Source organism: Anas acuta, chromosome 18 (assembly GCF_963932015.1).
Source record: "Anas acuta chromosome 18, bAnaAcu1.1, whole genome shotgun sequence".
Taxonomy (NCBI): Eukaryota; Metazoa; Chordata; class Aves; order Anseriformes; family Anatidae; genus Anas; species Anas acuta.
This window is the reverse complement of record NC_088996.1, coordinates 2,722,926-2,742,958: the sequence shown is the minus strand read 5'-3', so window position 1 is coordinate 2,742,958 and position 20,033 is coordinate 2,722,926. Positions and strand designations below refer to the sequence as shown.

At 51.4% G+C, this 20,033-nt stretch overlaps 2 protein-coding genes across 5 annotated transcripts in view; both read left to right on the top strand.

Moving 5' to 3' along the window:
* ARHGAP44 (Rho GTPase activating protein 44) overlaps positions 1–8,729 on the top strand; it is a 288,621-nt gene extending 279,892 nt beyond the window's left edge. The window contains exon 22 of the transcript XR_011088679.1: positions 8,717–8,729. The gene's annotated coding sequence lies outside the window, so the exon portion shown is untranslated. The remainder of the gene's footprint in view (positions 1–8,716) is intronic.
* The window catches only part of PIK3R5 (phosphoinositide-3-kinase regulatory subunit 5), a 57,450-nt gene that overhangs the window by 9,044 nt on the left and 28,373 nt on the right, over positions 1–20,033 (top strand). For 2 of the 4 annotated variants that reach the window (XM_068654661.1, XM_068654656.1), the window contains exon 2: positions 2,687–2,842. The exons of 1 other annotated variant lie outside the window; for it this stretch is intronic. The gene's annotated coding sequence lies outside the window, so the exon portion shown is untranslated. Of the gene's footprint in view, positions 1–2,686; positions 2,843–7,676; positions 7,776–20,033 lie in introns of those variants that run through there. One more of the 4 variants, XM_068654657.1, reaches the window with a different exon arrangement.

Here is a 20,033-nt window from a genome sequence, read left to right as displayed (position 1 = left end):
GAAGTAATTGACCTAATTCAAAGAACAGCGGGGAGACATGTTGCTCCCTATGCTTCTCACTTCCCAAAAGCTTGAGACTCAAGCAGTTCACGAGCACTTTTACATGAGCTGAAAATAATGGACTATGGAGATGAAGGGTACAGCCCATGGTTCAAGCTGGAGGTAAAGGCAGCGTCTTGCCAGTGGTAAGAATATCTCTGATTGAAAGGACCTGCCATGAGTCACTGAGGTTGCATAAAGAGAAGTGTCTTTTAGGAGAAAGGGGGAAGGCACCATCAGAACTGTTCTCGGTGATGGTTCGGTGGGACTAATTTAGAGATTCTTATTTTTCGGCATCAAAATACATCACGTCTTCACAGGGGTAGCAAGTGGAATTCCCCCATTATCTGTTTGTCAAGAATGCACGAGATCCTGTCTTGAAAAGTGGTAATTGCAAAAAAGAACATTTTAAAAATAAGCCAGGAGGAAGTCTCAGTTTGCAGAATAGTTGGTAGGGAGGTCAGCAGACAATGCTGCACTGGACACTGTCTCACTTTTGTGGTTTCAGTTTCCCATCAGCATTACTGCTGGAGTCAGGGCCTGACGGGACTCTGGTCTCCGTGCCCTGTTCACATCGCTAACTTCGCAGTGAGGGAATTGCTTGCTTACAGAAAGTCCCAGGATAATCTGTGAGTGTCTTCAGCACGTATGAGTCTGCCATGCATCTCAGGCTATTTCTGTTTCTGAAGGAAATGTGTAGTTGCTCTCAAGTGCAGGCCTGAACATGGAAGCAGCAAACCTCCAATTGACTGGTCTGAGCCCTGGTCAAGACGCAAAGTCGGTACAAAATGCTGCAATCCTCCCTCAATTGAATTCTGTCTCTGGGAGATCCCTTGGCTTCCTAAAGCTACTGCTGGTCTGCTCAGTGCCCAGTTTTAAGGAGTTTTGGGTGCTGTGCCCCCACTGCAAATTGAAGATGCCCAGAGGGCTGAAACCAACACCCACATCTGTGGCTGCTGTTCTTGTGCCTCCCATCAGCTCCCCTGAGACCCCAGGGCTGGAAAGGGGCTCTCCTTTATTTCCACCTCATGACTTCACTTGCTGCCAGCACTGCTGATGGGGAAGGTGGTAGTGATGCTGCGAAACCAGCTGGTACTTGCTTCTGTATTTCTCTTAACTAGCTGAGAATTGCCCAGAAGCTGCTGGTGATGCCTTCAGCCCTGCCAGCTCTGAGGCTGCTTGTCTACATTCAGGTTTTGGGTGTCTGCTGTGACTTTCTCACTACCAGCGTGTTCCTCTGGGTGTGTCCTGGTGTGGCAGCTATCTGCGCCTGCCTGCGAACTCAGCCCACATCCAGCTCTTGCACCACGTTCTGCAGTATGCTGTACCGTGGTATCTCTGGTAAGGCTTAGGAGGAGATGGCTTTTTCTGCCCCATAAAGTGGAAATAAACTCTTGGTGCAGCTCCCTGGAGCTGGAGTCAGTTACATGGTGATGAGAAGCTCATCACCAGGAGACGTGGTGGTTTCACTCTGAAATCACTAAAATTTTGCTGCGGTTCCATTTTGTACACTTACAGGGTAGCCCCACCAGATTAATTTTTTAACTCAAAAAATGACTGAACCTTGAGAAGAGGAGTGAGCCTTGTGTGGTGACAGCCCCACAGGGCAGTGCTTCCCCGTGATCCCCTCGTGGCAACTGGGTGCTGGAGCCTTCCTTGCTCCCCTGCTGTGGGTTCAGACCCTGCTTGTGTCAGTCAGCCTGGGAGATCGAGGAACAGACTACATCCGTCGCTCTGGGAGAGGTGGATGGAGGCTTGGTTGCAGCACAGTTCAGATCTCTTAAACAGCCTCAGGGAGGGCTCCGACTGGCCCTGCCATGGCTGATGGGGCTTCTGCTACTGACTTCAGCAGCATCTCGTGGCTCTGGCTGAAAGCTAATGCATCCTTGGGTGGAAACCACACCTCTGCTGCCTTGTGCCACGCATGCAGCCTCTTGGTGTTTGTGACTATCTGTTGCTAGCCTTCACGTGTTCCACATAATTTTGCATTTATTTGCTCTTATTTGTCTGTGCTTTCTGTATTCTAATGCAGTTCATCCGTGAAATGGCTCCATTAAATGGACCATAAGCAGTTGGAGGCCTGGAAGTCTCGAACGGACAAAGTTACTTGCAGAAACGTTGGCTTCTGCTTTTATTTGTTATGAATCAAGTTTGGGGGTGAAAGAAGTGAAAGCTAAACTGAGTGGCTCTACTGCAATTTCCATGTTCCCATTATTGCGTTGTCTGAGGTTGTTACAGGCTCTGAAACATTTGGTCATGCAACTGCTGGGTAAGGAAGGAAGTGTGGTTATTCCTGCTTTGCATGTGGGAAACAGCTTTGGGGAACAAGGATGGGAGTCATCTTGCATAAGGATGCCTGCCTAAAAATGTGGGCTTCTAATGTACCTTATTCTGCTGGCTGCCCATGGAGGGGTTCAAGCTGGATGGGATGAGCTGATGTCTACATCAGGTACTCTCGCTGTCTGTAGATGTTGGTTTGCTTAGAAATTTACCTTATTTTTGTATAGGTGAAGTTGGAGGAGATGAATCCTACCCCTGGGGTGGACCCGGTGTTACTTCAGAGTTTTATAGTAGAGCAGATAGTAGATGTGGATTCTCCAAAGTCACCAGATGATCTTCTTTCTTTCTTTTTTTTTTTTTTTCTCAGTTATCTTGCTTCATGCCTTGGATTCCATTGTTTTTTGACTGGATGGTAATCCTGAAGTCATCAGCTTTAAATACCTTGATGGAAGAAACAAGACACCGAGAGTTTTTGCTGATCTTCCTTGCCTTGATATGTTGGTTGTGCAGCAGGTTCATAAAGGTATTATTCATGGCTTTCTTTGTTCACTGTGTGCTTCAGTGTGTTGGTAAGAGCCTTTATGGGGCTACCAGCAGGGCTGCTGGTGTTCAGAGAAGAAGGTGGAAACCACTCTGGCAGAAAGGGAGCAGTTGTCCATAGGAATAAACCACTTCTGGACCTGACCTAGCCATCAGCCAGCTCTGGATGGCTTAATGTCATCTGAATCCTTGTCATGGTCAAGCATTTTATGAGCAAATAATGTCACAGTTGCCTGTTTTGATGGTGGCGAGTATTGACTCAGTCAGTCTTGCATCGCCCAGCAGTTCTCTGTTGTAGCAGCTGTGCTATGGGGATTTTTTGGAGGAGAACCAAGCTATCCTACTCAATCCACCCTTCTAGCAGGGTTTTCCTGCCCAGTGGTGGTGAGACCTGTGCGCTACCTTTTCTTGGTCCAATGCTCCGAGGTTGCAGCTGGTTATCGCAGCTGATGGTCTCAGTGCAGGCAGCGGGGATGCGCAGGAGGTCCTGTCATGGCCTGAGTTACTCTAACGCTTCCTTGCCAGTAACTTTTACCTGGTGGAGGAAGCTTAGGAAGAAGAGAGGGTGGGGAGGGTGAAGTCAGGCTATGAACTTCTTGAGGAACCGTCAAAATAGCTGAGGAAAGTGAATCTGTACATCTGTATTACTGATCGATGTAAAACTCCCTAGTCCTAACTAGCCGTGAAGGCGATGGCTCCAGCTCTCAGATTTTAGGTACCCCAGGCATCCAAAAGGCTGAAGCTCTCTGTGAGTCTGCTGGGCAGTGTGAGTGGCTGCTGGTACTAAAACATAAACATGTTTCCATAGTGATTTATCCCAAGGAGAGCAAATGTTGACCACCCGTTATTTTTTATTATTATTATTTTTTTTTTTTTACCTGAGCCATCAGACTGCTGCGTTACGGTTTTGTAATCCCATGAATTTCTTTCTAGGGACTGACTCAACATGGCCAAGGAGCACCCATTGAGTTTTGCAGTCCTTGAGGATTTGGGCCATCTGAGAAATTAAATTTGCTAATGTTTGTTTTGGGGAAATGTGAACCTCTATGCTCGGAACTCTTCAAGACGTTAGATCTTGTGATGGCTCTCGTGTGTCCTGTTTTCTCAGTAACTCCCAAGGAAGTGTAAATTATGGATGTTGCGTTGTGACCTTGTGACTGTCAGTATGTGCCTCTCTGCTAATTAATGCACTGTAATTCCTGTGCCAGCAGATATTACCTCTAAAAATATCTAGAGGTGCCTCTCTGGTGATAAGGTTACAGCAGTAAGTTTAAAGCAGGGAATATGTTAAGCCTTCTCTTTCTGTGCTGTGGGAAGCTTCTGATGCTGGGGCTTAGCAAACTCTTTCAGAGAAGGGAAACGGGAGATTTTGTCCTCTAAAGATGACGATTCTGTTGTTGTCAGCAGACCCTCAAATTCTTGTGACTGTAATGAGTCTTCTCCATATAACTGTTGGAGTGATCCTTGGATCTGCTGACCAGACTAAAGGAAAGACCTAAGCTTTGTGGGAGGTGTGTGTGTATCCTGGCCTTGGCACCTACACTGAGCAAGTGGGTGGAAACCCTGGAGGTGAGCGGAGGCAGGAGTCTTGCCTTCAGGTGTCTCTCAGTGGTGGTTGGTTTGTCTCTTTCCTGGGGATTGTGTGAGCCCAACCAAGCAGTGTATGCTGCAGTTTTGGGAGAGTTTTGCAGTTTTGGACACTCTCTGAGTGTCAGTGCACAGACCTGGGCTGCAGCCTTCCCGTGTGGTTCTGGGCCCGGCCTCTCCGCTGCTCAGCCACGCACCCGCCTTGGCGTCCCCCAGCCTAGCGAGTGCCAAGGGGCAGCGCGGTTCCTTCTGGCTGGGTCATTTGCCTGTGGTCTTTGTTTTCATATTTTGTTAAAAGCCTTTGTTCGGCTTCCTGGAACTGCCAGGCCCAAACCAGAGGTCTTTGCATGTTAACAGCCGTGCAGCTCGCTGGCACGGCGTGGCGGGTGCCACGTGTGGCTCTCGGATGTGGCAGGAGACTGAAATCATTGTCCAGAGTAGGAAATGGTGGCACAACTTCCCCCGGCGCCACAGCACTTCTCCTTTTGGCACCAGCGCGCGCAGGAAGGTGAAGTAAGAAGATCTCCGTAGAAAATGCAGAAGTGTGGGGTTGCTCTTGGAAACCATCTCGATGGGTGAGCCCCGAGCTTCAGCCGGTGGGGAGGGGAATGTTTTTGTGCTGAGGGGTTCAGCCGCACGCCTTGCGGCTTCCTCTTCAGACGGGAAGTCTGCTCGGTGCGTAATGAGAGCTGGGGGCCGGGTGGGCTGCAGCCGCGACAGCCTTTGCTCTAGAGAGCTGCTCTTGGCAGTTCTTCTGCCCTTGGGGACTGGAAGTCCATCTCCTTGGTTGTGCTGGGCTTGCTTAGATGTCAGCCCTGCTCGTGGCCCGTCGCTTGGTCCCATGGGGTTACTCCTGCTGCTGGAGGAGGGACAGGGAACATCCGCACATGGACTATGCTTGTTTGGATGCCGGTGGCTGCTGCTAGGGAAGAACTGAGGCTGCTGGGGTTTTGGCTGGAATTTTCTTTGACCTCATTTGATTAGCAGGTCCTATGTGCTCAGTGGTAGGGAGAAAACACCACAGGGAAAGTAGCTTATGCAAATAATACGTAAAGCCAACACATTTCCAGATACACAAATGACTTCCCAAGGCCACAGGGCAGATCCTGCTGTAGACCCCGAGCATCATCCACAAAATCCTTGAGAACGACTCAGCTGTGGCATAAGGCAGCTGGTAGGGTGTATGGGGCCGTTGGAATAAAGTTGTTGTGAACACATTGGGGAAAGCAGACGTGTTTAGGGGCGTGCTGTGGCTGAAGATGACTGAGGGTAAGTCACCGCGCTGCTGTGGGTTCCTGGTCCATGCACAGCCACAGAGGACCTCTCCTCCTGCACGCCAGGCATGAGTGCCACCACCATGGAAGCACCAGGGGTTTGTGGGGCTGGGTGGAGGAAGAGCATGTGTCCCTGCTGAGGAGAGAGTGGGCTTTGCATCCTTAACCCCAGCCCTGCTACTGGAGCATTATGATGTTGTTTGGGGTTAGGAGGGGATGGAAGGAAAGCTGTGTGCTGGGAGTGCTGTCTGTAGATCAGGTGCCATCACTAGGGATGTGTCTGTGCCTGCTGGCAGGGAGGGCAGGCAGAGGGACTGTCTGTGAGTCCAGCACCATGGCTGATACAGGACCTGGTGGTCTCTTCCAGGTCTACCAGGGGCCTGCCCTAACACCTTGGGTGAGTCACTTTTTCTTCTCTCAGCTCTTCTCAACCTTTTTTCTTACCAAGAGCATGCTGGCCCAGCAAGTCTGAATGTTCATGGCCATGTCATGGTCTGCCACCAGCATGAGGAATGTGGAGGGGGACAATGTACTGCTGACACTGCCAGGCTGCAGGTTGTCCTAGTGCGGATATGTTATTCCTGTAACTTGTGCTTTTCCTACTTGAGCTTCTCTGTAAGAGAAGGACTGGACTAGATACGAGATTACGGACCATGTAGATACACATACACTGGATATGTTTGTGATCTCAGTTAGAAGAGTCTGGCCAGTCCTGCCAGGATCATGGACACCATCCAACATGCAAAAAGCCCTGATCTTGATCAGCTGCTGCTGGAGGACTGAGGCACCCATAGGGCTGATCTGCTTGGCTCCAAGCTGAAATGGTCGAGCCCAGGCTATGGGCTGGAACGTTAGATTAGGGCAGATCACAGAGTACTTTCAGTTTTTGCCTCTTTCAGGGTTGCTAATTTGAGAAGGCCTGGTTCGGCTCCTATCACTTGCTTGGTTGGGTTGTGAATCTCAAGCCAAGACTGCAGCTTTGTCTGAGAGGTAAGGGTCAGCTCCAGCACGTGGAGCACCTCTCTGGTAATGTTTGAACTTGAACTGGAGCTTTTGTCCTTGAAGATCAAAGCACAGCCAGCAGAGCCACCTCCAACCCATCGTGACAGAGAAGTCCATGTGAGTGCTGCTGCAGGAGTGTCTGCAGAGCCAGGTTTCCCAGCTCTTGGTGTAGCCACAGCACTGTTTATGCTGAGCTGCTGTTGTGGGTTTTGGTTTGCAAATAGGCAGAGCAGTCCAAATAAGCACTTTTTTTTTGGATTGTTTAGCCATTCCTTCTCAGTGTGCAGATTACTGCTGAAACTGCTGACCCTCTAAGAGGATGTCTTCATTTTTGACGATATGAAAGGTAATGGTCTTAAGAGTAAGTGTTGCCCAATCATTGGGTCACTTTGATAGCAGCAGATAGATTTAAACCCAAATCTCTGGTATCCTCATAGGCAGCTTTAGTCTGCAAGCTATTCTGTCCTTGCTGGGGATGCTGCAATGGTGACGAGAGATCCTACGAGTAGAGAACATCACAGAGGTGGAGCAAAGGTTTTGTTTGACACCAAAGCTTTCAGTGGTGGTGTGGGGAAAGGTTTCATGCATACAGGGCTGAGCTTTCTTCCCAAAGGCAGGAGGCGTGAAAGCGCTCTCAAAGGTGGTGCAGCCTGGAGCCTGTCCTGTCTATATCCACCTCAGGCGAGCTCCTGCCTGCCAGGGGATGGCTGATACAGAGTGAGAAGCACTCCCAGCCTGGAGCTGTTTGAAAGCTCAAGGTTTCAAAGGTATTTTCTTCCCCGGCTCTAATTTTAACAGCCACACTTGGGATAAGCGCTTTGAAGCCTTAATTGCAATTATGAATCTTCCTCTGTTCCCAGGTTTCCCCTAATTGGCTTCCTGTGAGAATTTACAAAGCTGGTAAAAACAAAACCGCTGTTTTTGTGAGGGAGTTGGTGGCGTGAGATTCCTGAGCCCAAATAAACCGCGGCTCAGCTGGGACTTCTGCGCTGCGACGCGGTGCTGTAAGCAGACCCGCAGCCAGACGCTCACAACGGTGGCATTATACAAAGCGTAAGCTGATTTACATGCTTGCATTTGGAAAGTGCTAATCTATTTGGATTTTTTTTTCCTCCTCTTTTTTTCCTTTCACCCTTCTCTAATCTTCTGCGATCCCTGCCAGGTTCCCAGCTCCTTTGGCTGGAATAGGGCCCCAGCTAAATCCTTTATCTGTCTATTTGGCAACGCTGGGTGAAGTAGTTAGCAAACGAATGACACTTTTTTTTTTTTTTTTTTTTTTCCTGGCTCATTAATTAGATTTACAGAGCTGAGTGGCTGCTGCAATAGTCCGGGCAATGCAGTTCTCTATTTTGTTTCTTAGGAATTTGGATTTTAAAAAACAGCTTTGAGGCAGTTCTGGTGCTAGCGGTCGGACCTGCAGCTCCCCTGTGTGTGCTGCTGTTGAGAATGTGTCCCTCTCATGTGCAGCTTAATTTCTCTGATTTGCTGCTGCCCAAGATGTTCTGATTGTGCATCGTCGATTTTACTGCTGGAGAGGTTCGAGGATGGGTATCTGGGTGCTGTGCTTCTGAGGTGTCCATGGCAGGATATCTTGGTTAAGGCAAGTGGTTCTTGTGGGTTAGAAATAACATCTGTGAAATTATACATATACATATATATATTTAATATGCTTTTTGATATGGCCTGTTTTGCCAGCCTTGCCTGCCAGGGTCATAAATGGGATTGGGAAGGCTACATCAGGAATTAAAAATAAGGGGATGGAAGGAGAATAATGCTGCCACCTCCATCTGCTGGCGCTTCGCACGTGGGCTGTCAGGGCTTGCTGCAGTGGGGGCCTTGCCTCTGCATTCAGAGGAGGAAACTGAGGCACAGAGAGGTCACTCGCCATGCCATGGCACCGGGGCTCTTGGTTTCTATTGCGGGCTTTCGGTTCCTTTTGTAACCACCAGACACTGCCTTTTCTCGGCTCGAGGGCTGAGCGGTCTGGCAGGGAGGCGAGTGCTGGGGTCTCGGTTGCTGATGCCCAGCGCTGGGGCACCCTGCAGGTGCTGATTGATGCTTGTGATGCTGCTGGTTCTCTCATCCCATTTATAAATGGGCATTTGGGATCTGCAGAGCCACTTGGCTTGTGTTGGGGACCAGGAGGTTGGGCTCTGCAGAGGAGGGTGATCTTGTGCATTGCCCACAGTGATGGAGGCTCAGCACAGCTTCCATCATTGGGGTCCACATCGGGGGTCTGCCCCACCATCTGGTTTCACCTTTCTGGTCATTTAGGGGACATTGCATCCCCTGTCACTGGCTGGGAGCAGCGGGGTGAAGCGCAGCAAAGCCCCTGCTCACGGAGAGCAGGTCGGTGCTTTTAGCACAGGCTTCCTAATGTGACCACAGTGTAAACTTTTATCGCGTAGTGTCCAACGGGAGGCAAATATTCAAAAGCTCTGAAGGCAGGAGGATGCTCGGCAATTTTTGAAAGTCATGGTGGGTGCCAGCTTCAGTGGACACAAGCAGGCTGCTGGGGCTGTCAGCATCGCTGCCTTGAGGGTGGTGCTGGCTTTGCTGCATCCCTCAGCTGCTGGATCCACGTTGCTGCTGCAGGGACCAGGGATGGCTGTAGGCAAACCCGGCCATGGACACTGCGTGTGCTCTGCTCTCCTTATGCTGTCTGCTAACTTGGCCCGAAGTGGGATGGGTTTTGCCTCGGTCGATGCAAAAATCAAAGCCCTAGGGTGATGTGGGCCGAGCGCTGCTTGTGCTTGTGAAAACGATGGCAGCATTTAGAAGCAGAGAAGTGCAGTTGCTAGAAGGAGTTCTGGAGGCAAAGAGTTGAGGGGGAGGGCAGAAATAGCTGCAAAATGTTAAAAAAAAAAAAAAAAAAAAAAAAAGCTGTGACCAAAAGCAATTTGCACTCAACCCACTTGAGAGTTGCCCTCCCAGAAAAGTAGATGCTTATCTGCCCTGCCCAAGGGACCCACCGCTGCTGGGGCAAATTGCCTGCTAATCTCTGCTAAAGGCAGAGCGATCAGGCTAACTAATTAGGCAGGTATTTACACTTTCCCAATTAAATGTGGGGAGTGGAGCCTATTCCCAAGGGGACACAGACTTCCCAGGGAGGTACCTGGATCAGCGTGCTGGGTCTTTTGATCCCTCCCAGGAGCCAGCAGATGTGAGACAGAACTGTCTAAACCAGAGACCTGCTAATTTCGAGACAACATTTGGAAGTTAAAAGCAAAGAAACAACTTAGGGTTTCCCTGGAGGTAAGAGGGAAGGAGGAGTAGCTGCTGGCCAGGGAGCACTGAGGGGGAAAACCACAGGGCTCTGAGGCCTGTGCCAGCAGAGCAGAGAGGCCTCGCTTTGCTGAATTTGTGCTGTTTCATTATTAGTGGTAGTACTGATTTTCAGTGTTATTGTTTCATATTATTTCATATATTGAAACAATACATTATTCATATGCATCATTGCAATATATTATTATTACTTTCCAAAAAGACCATCTAGGCACTTTTTGTAAACAAGAAACCGTCTTCAAGTGACCGCCTCAATTAATGTGTCCTGAGCAGTGAGTGTCGTAGATAAAATAGGGTGAAAAAGCTGAGAAAAGCCCAGGATGAACGCAGCGGCCATGTTTTGTAGCAGCTTTCAGAGGGTGAAATGTGCTGGGTTAAGTTGGTGCCAGGACACCAGTGTGGCTCTTGTCCTGCCACCGCCTTCCTGTGTCACCTGGGCAAAGTCGCTTTGCCTTCCCCATTGGCCTCGGTTCCCATCACCACGTGGCTAGCAGCATGTTTTTCTTTCCTTGAAGTAGTGGTTTGAGAATAAGGGTGTTAAATGATGTCCAAATCTAGTGCTGAGGGAAGGTGGGGGGTGAATAATTCCCAAAGGTTGTGGTTCTGGGGAATCTGGGTGCAGGGTCCTGTTGGAGGCTCTGCCCAGACCAGTGCCCATGGCTCTGAAGCAGCGTCCCAGTTTCAGCTGCTCCATTGGGTGGCTGTGGCAAAAGGGCACGGAGGTAGGAATGGAGCAAAAGACAAAGGAAAGGGTCAGGTGTGAGGCTGAGAGGGAGCTGAAAGCTGGTTCAGGGTGCAGGATGGAACTGGGGGACCTGCAGGTTGAAGCCAAGGTCAGAGTTGTTGGAGCCAGGCAGGGACTGCGTGGAAAGGAGTGCGAACAGGCCACTTTGGGGGCTCAGTCCTCATTTGCTAAAAATACAGCTTCTGGTAGCCTGGCCCAGCAGGATGTCTGCTCATGAACTGCAGCTGGAGCACAGCTCGCTCCCATCTGTGCTTGTGGCTTGGGGCTGGCGAGGGCTCGTTCTTACAGTGACCCATTGGTGCTGCTGCGCGGGGTGCAGTTGGCCTCATCCTATACCGGGCTGCCCCAAATGGGCTCCAAGCTCTCCTCGGACCCCCTGGGGTAGGGGATGTGGCTGGCCCTGCCCAAGGGCATCAGCACTGTGATGGGAGCAAGGGGGAAGCAAAGGTGTCCCCATTGTGTCAGTACCCCATGTCCTTCAGGAGCCCTGTTGTCTCTGAGGGCTGATGGGTTTTTCTGGCCTGCCAGGACCCCAAATAAAGGAGCATCAAATCCCCAAGCTGCCCGTGGGTCACCTCTTGGACTGATGTCTGTTGTCTCGGTGAGAGAAGGATCCTGGCAGTGAGCCCACCAGGTACATGAGCGAGAAGTCTTGGCTAGCGCCCACCTCCTGGTGAAGCCATCGTTCCTGTCCACCTCGTGCTTGGGACTGGGGAAAGCTCTGCCAAGCGGGTGCGGGTACCCAGCAGCAGCTGGCCCTGTGCCAGCTCCGCGATGTCCTCGGAGAAACCTGCAATGAGGATTTGGATCTCAGTTTGCAGATCGGCTCTTCAGCCCTGAATACGTGCTGCTGACTAATCCCATCATCGCTTGGACTGGTCTCCCAGTATGCAGAGCTGGGGGATTCATCCCGGGAGAGGTGTCCCTGCTGACAGCCCTGTGTCTGGGAGGGCTCTGCCTTCACACAGTGAGCTCTGGAGTTAATCTCTGCTCCAGTTCAGCTTATAAGCAAATGTGGGGGTCAATGTGCTCATGGCTTGCTTTGGGGCTGGGGTCTCTGTCCTTTTATTAGGTAAGAAAATGAATTGGTTCGTACTTCAAAGCAAGCCTGTGTCATTCAGACCAGGTATCGCCATTGCACCACAATTTTAGAACAAAGAAAGAAAACAGAGACAAAACTAAAAACAGGAACCAGCAGATAAACAATCCACCCGTGCCGCTGGCGCTGAGCTGAGCCGAGCTCCTTCCTGCTCTCAGCCATCTGGCAGGTCAGCCGTGGCGCTCGGGGCTTTGCTGGACTTGCGGAGCCAGGCGCTCCCGGTCAGCCCTTCCCAGAGGGGCAGCCAGCTGGGAAATGATTGAAAGTCTTTTCCATTCATAAAACAAAATAAAAATCTCCAGGGTGTGAGCGGAGCACCTGGCTCTCCTCGTCTGAGCGTGCCCAGGTGGGATGCTGCAAGTTCACGCTCTGGCCTGGGGGAGATGTTTCTCCTGCCTGTGTTGTGGGGCTGACACCAGGGTTTCCATACAGGGGGTGGTTGGTGAGCCCCTGAGCTGCAGGAGTGGGGTCAGGGCTTTGGGCTGCGGCTGTCTTGGGGTGCTGGGGAGGGGGAGCTGGCACAGGAGCGTCCTTGGTGGCGGGCACCTGCCGGGTGCCAGTGCCCCCACCCGGTGTCATTGGAAATCGGTGTGGGGCTGGTCCCCGGGAGAGCTGCCTTAGTGCGGGCTTGTTCATGGCAATGAGAACCTAAATACTGGTGTGTGGAGGAAAATGTCAGAAATGAGAAGTTTCATTCATTTCTGGCTTGATTTTTACTTTCTGAATCACAGTCAGATGAGTGCAAGCGCTGTTTCGAAATGATGGGTTGAAAGGTTTTGTTCTGAGTCCTTGAGACCCCCTCCACTGCTCGCCTTTCGCACCCTCAAGCAGATGAGTTTTGCTGAAATTCAGACCAGTTCACTGAGGAATTTGCTCACCTTGAAACTGTTTATCTGATTACTTTGTTCTCTTTGCCAAGTTTCTTGCAACTGTGTTGTTGCTTCCATGGTGATTTAATTTGTTTTTGTTAAACCCAACCCTAAGCAGCATCCCTGTGATCGCTGGGGCTGGTCTTAAGGCCGCCCATCGTGGTGACCCGCAGTCGGTACCCAACTCCCAGAGCACATACAGGCTCACTTCTATAACATGATCCCTGCTCCTGGTGCTGTAAAACACATCTGAGACTTTGCCAGCTCAGGGACAGCAGATCCCAGGGTAAAAGACAGCAAAGGTGTTGGGTATCAGGACTGATTGCTCCGTGGAGCCTTCCTCTCCAAGTCTGAAATGAAAAGTGGTGGTGGTTTGGAGGTGATGTTTGCACCTCTGGATTTTATTTTCCTGGAGCTCACAGCCTCTACACCCCATAAGCCTTAGCCTTAAGCTCTGGCTGCTAATACAGGTAATCCTGGGGATGGAATTTGGGAAATCCCGTTAAATAATTCCCATTGCAGCAATGCAAAGGGCTCAGATGGAGATATCTGTGCAGGGCTGACATGTCTTAAGCATTTCTCAGCTTCCTGTTGGCTTTCTCTTCTATCGGGTGTACTTAGTGGCAGCTGAGCAGCGCAAAGCTGTACCGGAGGGAGCTGGGATAACAAACCACTTGTGATAACCACCGAAAAGCTCCGGTGCTGCAGGATCCACGGCCCTAAACCCAGTTGCCCTACTTCAACGGAGGCTCAAAATACTTCTCCCCCGCCACCCAGGCAGCCTCTCCTCCTCCCCCAGCTCTGCAGGAGGCCAGGCGTGCGCAGCGGAGCTGCGGTGGCCGTGCAGACCTGCACCCGTGGGTAACCTGCTTTCCACGACCGCGCCGCCTGTGCTTTCTATGCACGGGGACCTGCCCGCGGTGTATTTCTTTTTTTGGAGTTGCTGCTCGGGGCTACGTGATGCCGAGCGCCGCCAGCTCCGACGTCACACACCACACACGTGTGTGTGGAGGTTCGTGGTTGTGATGTTCCTCCCTTTCTCCCCCTCCCTTCGGTCTTGCTCTTGCTGTGTTTACCTCCCTGGTGCGGTCAGTCTCTCTTCCCTGAGAGCAAAGCAGGGCTGGACAAGTTGCACTGAGCGGTTAATTGTCGGTCCTGCCCTGTGTTATGGGGAGTCCCTGCCTGGACCTGTAATTCTTCCCTGCCCTTGGTTCCCCTGCCCAGCTCTTGGCACGTGGTGCTCTGTATCTTCAAGTTTTAGCTGCTGTATGATGTCCCCGATGCTTTTCCTGGTGGGTTTGCTGTTGCAGACAAAATACTAGATGCAAAATTGATGACTGCGGGCTACTTATTACAGGGAAGAGGCAATTTTCCTGTTTCTCTCTCTCTCTCCTGAATGTTTTTCTCTCACCACCATTGGGGACAGTGCTCCATCTCTTGGTTTCACTGGTGTTTCTCATCTCCTTTCTAAGCTGGGGACCTTTCCCCTCTGACCAGAGCTGTTTCCTTTTGCTGTGCACTGGTGTGCTGTGTCCGTGGGCCAGGTCAGCAGCCTGGCAGGAGGAGCGGCTGCAGAAGTGGCCGACGTGCAGCTGCGGAGTGGTGCTTGGCTCTGGAGCATCTCATGGTCTGCTGCTTGGGGAAGCTCCCTGTGCCCTGGCTGCAGACGGTCAGATGAGCACCACCGAGCCTTCCCATGGAGCCGTTTTCTTTTGCAGATGTGTACAGTGAATTAATTTGGGCTTCTTTCTGCAAAGAAGCCATCCGTGGTCTGAGTCCATGGCTGGGCTCATCCAGCACAGCTCTGCCTAGCTGCTAGGGGCGATGCCTTGGAGCACCCGGTGGAGAGGAGCTGTGGGACCAAGGGAACACCTCTGATGCCCCTTGGCTGGGCCGAACAGCCCCTGGGCAGCCAGGTAAACAGCTCACAGAGGTGTCTGAACTGAGCTGTCTGCACTTTGCCAAGATGAATCACATCTCACATTTCATTTTCTCGTGCTGGGCTGAGCCCCCCCCTTCCCACGCTGCTGCAAGGCGCTGCCCTGGCCCCCAGCCCTGCAGGACCCCTGGTGCCTGCTGCAGGGCTGCCCACGTCTGCGTGGACCTGAGGCCTGGGTGCTGCTTCGTCCCCTTTGTGTTACCTTCTGGAGGTGCTCTTTGATATTAAAAGGACGCCGAAACCGCTTTTGCACGTTAGGTGCTTTCCCTGCTCTGTGGTGGGAGTCTCTCATTCAGCCCAGTTCTCAGGCATGGTGAGAACAAGGAGTGAGCTCTACGTCTTAGTAAGCTTTCCAGTTCTCACGAGTGCTGGTGTAAACGAGCCCCTGCAGTTCAGCAAGACAACGTTACCCTTGTGTTTGAGGAGTACTCAAGTCCCAAGGTGTCCATGCTGCTGTATGCTGAACAGGCTGCTAGGCTGCTAATAACTCAAATCTTAATTTCTTACTGCTGCAAAGCATTCCTTGCTGCTTCATCTGCTCCATTCCTGTTGTGAAGTGTCCCTCAGCATGGCGATCCTTCCTGACAGATGCTGTTTTCATTCTAGAAGCAGATTTTCTGGTACCACAAGTTTTATCTTCTGCTTTAAGATGAAAACACCAAAATCCTCTTTCCCGTTTCACTTCCAAATACCATGGTTTTCTCAGAATCCTGCGTTACGTGGAAATCCCACAACAATTTTAAAGTCACCAGTTCGTATAACGTCTTGTTGCTCATCTGTTGCATTCAGACTCTAGATGTGCTGCTCCAACTATCCCAGAGCAGGGGCAAACTGCTGTGAAAATCTTCTTCCAGAGCAGATCAAGGCACAGATTGCCTCAGATGCTGCTGGGATCTCCCATCCTTCCAATATCCAATTAAATTAATATCCAATAAACCCAATATCCAATTCACCTATTGGTGATTTTGCTCCTGTGAAAAACCACCCTAGTCTTGATGCCTCTGCCACCTGCATGCAGTCAGAACTCTGTTCGAATTTCTCTCCTTGGCACGTTGCTCCCTGCACGCATCCTCGCCACCAGACCCCTGAGTCTGCCTTGATCCTTGGAGCTGCTCTGCTCTTTTTGCTCACTGGTGCCCTGAAGGCAAGTCTTCCCCAGCCCCAGCCCCAGTTGCGTTGGGTCCCCCCTCGGCCTGCTTCCCAGCCCCGTACTGGGTGATCCTGTCCCGTGCCTCTTCCTGACAGCCTGAGTCATTTACCCCTAAATCCTGCTCTGGATGTGCCTTGCTCACCCATTGATAAGGTTTTTGTGTCCCACTTTGGAGCAGGGTATGCATGAGCTGGCCACGTGCCCGTACCCCTCTCCTGTGCTCCCTGTCAAACCAGATGGAGAAAGCTGACAGAGCTGGGCTTGTGCAGACAGCATTAAATTACAGGTTTTTGCTTCAGATTCTCCTTCCTGTCCTTGGAGAAGATCCTTAATTTCTGGTGTCTTCTTCCATTGCTCCCTCCTCACCCCAAGAAAAGGGTGGGGGGATAGCAGAACATTGTCTTCCCTGTTGCTTTATGATTGCATGATGGTCTTTTGCTATGTGCAAGTGCAGCAGACAGCGTCATGGGGCCTTGGTGTGTTTCATGTTTGTGGTGTGCCCTTGCTCCATGGATAAGGAGAGAGGGGACAGTCCTTTAGGGTGCAGGACTGGGTTGATGCTATCGCTGACTTCTCAATAAATCAAAGCTAAGAGAATTTTTTCAGTAGTGTACTTCATTCTCTAGCCTGCACCTTTACTTGGCAGCTAGAGAGGTGGTGCTCTTAGCAAGCTGATGTGGTGTGGGTGGGTGGGGAGGTTCACGGGTGAGATGATGGGCAGAGATGTGGGCACTGACACCCAAGCAGATCTCTCTTGCGTTTGCCCTCTGTGGCTTCATCAGTGGTTGGTTTGGGTTGGTTCTTCAATGCCAGGGTTCAGGAAGGGCTCGCGCTGGGTTTTGACAGCAAGTTTTATGAATAGCTTCTCCATTGCATAGAGTCACAGGGTGCTTTGGGTTGGAAGGGACCTTAAAGCCCCCCTGGTTCCAGCCCCTGCCCCCAGCCCAGGCTGTCCCCAGCCCCATCCAGCCTGGCCTTGGGCACTGCCAGGGATGGGGCACCCACAGCTCCTGGGGCAGCCTGCACCAGGGCCCCACTGCCCTTATTTCACTTCTCTGCTGCCTGCATCTCTTGATTTAAGGAGTGGAGGCTCCCTGGAGGTGGGGTTTTGCAGTCCACATAGTGAAGGTCAGTCATGGTCCCTGTCATGTCTCGGGGTGCTCTCACTCCTTGGGGTAAGAGCAGCGTTCGTCCTCGCTCAGCAGGACAGGAACCCGTGGGCCTGTAAAGAAATAATGCGGTGCCGGGTTGTTTGTGCGGTATGCTCTCCTTTGCGAGCACCCTGAAAGGATGTTTGTCAAACCAGTTGCCTCCTGGATCTTTTGATACGCTGCCTTTGTGTGGTTTGAACGAGCACCTTATCACCTTCATCTCCCTGCTCTTTGATGCACAGCACTCACTTCAGCAGTAAACAGATGATGGTTGAAGCTTGAATCTTAAATATTGCAGGTTCCTCACCTCTTTGCCTTATTTTCTACAAAGACTTCCTCCAGCTGCTCCCGTTCTCGGCTCTGAGTTTCTATCTTTGGCTGCTGTACAGGCGTAGAGGAGGCAATAAAATCTTGCAAGCTAAGGATAGTTAAAACCAAGATTTCAATGTAATCTAAGAAAACCAAACACTTTCGCTGGAGGAGCAGGTGCCATGCGTGCTCTTGTTCCACTGCGCGGCACAGCGGTGGCTCCTCCACTGCTTTGGGGATGCATCTCCCGGGGGTCCTGTGCCGTTCTGCTCCCCGCTGCCTGCTTTGGTTGAGCCGTGGAGGAGGTGGGAAGTTGACATGTTGCTTGAGGGAGGTGACGACCTTGCCTGAAGTCCCTGCTGATGTGTTTGCATGAGGACCTTGACCTGAGAAACAGCTCTGGTTCGAAAACAACTGCTTTAATTCCCAGTTAAGTGGTTTTCCTTCTATTGCAGCATCAGCCCAAGCTCCTTTTTTCCTTTATCCTCATCAGAATTATTGCCCTTTTGTCCCTGGTGCCCTAAGCCCTACTGCAGCAGCGAGCCAAGATGCTAACAAATGGGTTAGCATCTCCACAAAACAAACCGTGTCTGTCCTCCCACCCGCTGCCATTGCCAGCGGACCTGGGCAGCGTGTTTACAGGCTGGTCCCGTGGGTGAAGGGGCTTGTTTTTCCTCTCCCGTTTCCTGCCCGGGATGCTCGGCCAACGGCCTCAAAACAATCGGGGCAGGAAAGGGCGTTCTCCTGCCGTGAAGGTACCCGGGGGCTTTCTCTGGTGCAGGCAGAGCGGGGCCGTGCTTCCCTGCTGCAGGTTTCCCTCCAGGAAGGTAAAGGATTCTCAGCCAGGTCCTTTCCTGTCCATAGGCGTCTTGAGGAGATGCTGCTGGGATTTGCTGTCATGGAAGGGGAAATCTCAACTTATTTCCTGGTTGCCTGTGTTTCCTCTCTTCGGGAGGTGGATTAGGGCCAGCAGGATGCTGGCTGGGGTGGTGCCTCCCCAGGGCATCGCGCTGGAGCTGGGCAGGGGTCTGCCCTGCTGGTGGGGTGGCAGTGGATGGTGTCCCCAGAGGGATGGTCTCATTTCCTTCACTGCTCGGCTTGGGAGCACCAACACGAGACTTGATCTTTGAGCTTTTTCCCTCTGGTCCCATCTAATGGTGGTGTCCTAATGGTGGCTCGACCATGACAGGAGGAGATCAGAGAAGTTCTTTGGACGCTGGATTTAGGACTCATGCGGACTTAACACAGAACAGAACAGCAGATGTGTGACTCCCAGTTGATGTTCTCACCTGCCCTGTCCACACCATGTGGACTAAGGCTGGTGGCCTTGGTGGTCATCTCGATTTGCCTGCTGCATGCAGAGAGGCTCTGTGCACCTGGGGCAGCATCATCCTGGGTGTGAGGGGGCTGAGGGGCTTTCGTTTGCTCTGACACTGAGCAAGAGGGAAGCTGAGAAAGGGAAAGGTCTGAGAGCAGTGAAGGTGAGCAGAGTGACCAGGAAAATACTTAGATTGACTGATTTTTCATATGCTTTGAAAATTTCAGGATTTTGGCACACTTCCTGCCTCAAAGCAGGACAACTGAAAATTAAAACACAATGATCAGCAAATTTCCCTCTTTATGGCAAGAGATAAATGTTTACCCGTTCAATGTTGGTTGACAGGAACAATGTAATTTATCTGCCCACCTTTATAACTGTGACAAATAGAAGAAAATATCTCAGCTGGAAACCTTCCAAAGATCTCACACCCGTACAATGTGCTGCATCAATTTCACAAATTCCCCGAGATACTTTGCCCTGTGCCTGTGGCATTGCTAAAATTGTTTTGGGCAAATGGTCAACAAGATAAAACCTTGAAGCAAATTGGTTTCAAGAATCCCATGTTCTGCCGGAAGCCAGAGGGCTTAAATGTTGTCACGGCTGTGGCTGGACACGGGTGATGTTACCAGCAGGATGTGAGGCTGACTGGAGTGAGCCTTGCTCTCCGCCTGCCTCATCCTGCAGAGGTCACCTCCTGCGCTGGATCCACGCCGCTGTGGTTGCTGGTTCCGCTCTCGGTCTCTGTCAGTTCCTGCTGCCAGCTCCGTCGGGGCAGCCCACGGATGCTCCCTGCTGACGCTGTCATTCCTGCGTGGCAGTGATGGCGAGGAAGGTGCTTGCTGGGAGGTGCCGTGGCAGGGCTTTGTCTCGGCTAACCAGCCACGTGTATGGACAGTAGTGATGTGAGGCAGGGGACTCAGTCCAGATGAGGTCTGGATATCTTCTTTGAAGATGTCCAGCTCTTCCTGACTGTGCTTTTGCGGCAGGAGGATGCTGCGGAGGATCAGGAACATGCCTGGAGGGCTGAAGATTTGTCTTCTCTGATATCTGTGCCACAAATCACAGAGGAACAGTGGAAAAACTGCTTAGCTTTTCCAAACATTGGCTTCTCTGCCTCTTAAATGGGGCCTATATGGCTTGTACAGTGCTTGGAGGCTGCTTTTAAGGTGTAAATTTATGGGAGAAAGGAAAGAAATCTCATCTTGGGGGACATCCAGGGCTTGAAGCCCCACAGCTGATCTTGTAGGGCAGTGTCCAACACGAGCAATGTGCGGTGGGACAAAGCCCTTCTGCCTGCTTTGCCCAGGTCCTGCCAAGGCTGCACAGAGTGGGAACAGCAACCTGACCTTGCTTTTCCACGTGCAGGAGCAGGGCTTAATGTCTGAGGGCAATGCTCAGTATTTGCCTGGGGCTGTTCCTCGCAGCTGCAGTGGTGTCCCCTCC